Source organism: Chiloscyllium plagiosum, unplaced genomic scaffold (assembly GCF_004010195.1).
Source record: "Chiloscyllium plagiosum isolate BGI_BamShark_2017 unplaced genomic scaffold, ASM401019v2 scaf_25375, whole genome shotgun sequence".
NCBI classification, from domain to species: Eukaryota; Metazoa; Chordata; class Chondrichthyes; order Orectolobiformes; family Hemiscylliidae; genus Chiloscyllium; species Chiloscyllium plagiosum.
This window is the reverse complement of record NW_025208378.1, coordinates 10,869-11,736: the sequence shown is the minus strand read 5'-3', so window position 1 is coordinate 11,736 and position 868 is coordinate 10,869.

Genomic DNA, 868 nt, shown 5'->3' with positions numbered 1-868 from the left:
GCACAGAGACAGAGACACACGCACAGACAGAAACAGACACACAGTCACAGACACGCAGACACTCACACAGAGACACGCACAGAGACAGACACACGCACAGAGACAGAGACACACGCACAGAGACACAGTCACACAGACACAACAGACACGCATGCACATGCACACATGCCCGTGCGCGCGCGCACACCCACACACAGGCACACACCCAGACACGCATTCACTTGCACACACGTACACACAGACACGTGTGCACGCACGCACACACACCCACATACAGACACGCGTATTCACACACAGACATGCACAGACACCCACCCACACACGCCCTCACACACATACACACACACACAAGCACCCCCACACAGGCACACACATACACACGCCCACACAGACACACTAGCCAAGCTCACTACGCCCATGGGAGATGTGCCGATGGGAGCCTGTTGTTCAGGGTACCCCAGTGCAGTTATCCCTCTCTCCCTCCCTCTCTCCAACATCAGTGCGCTCAACGGTGAGCCCAAACGCGTACAGAATCCAGGCCGCGCGTCCACATTGGCAGCTGTGAAGAAGGGCTTATGCCCAAAACGTCGATTCTCCTGCTCCTTTGATGCTGCCTGACCTGCTGCGCTTTTCCAGCAACACATTCTTAAGCTGTGTGTCAATCCCACCATGCAGTCAGTGGGACGGTGTGTGGCACGCACGGGGCAAAGAGAGCTTTGCTCTCAGTTTAAAAAGATAGAGGGAGCTTTACTCTGTATCTAACCCCGTGCTGTCCCTGTCCCTGGGATGGGGGGACAGTGTAGAGAGAAAAAGTGAGGGCTGCAGATGCTGGAGATCAGAGCTGAAAATGTGTTGCTGGAAAAGCGCA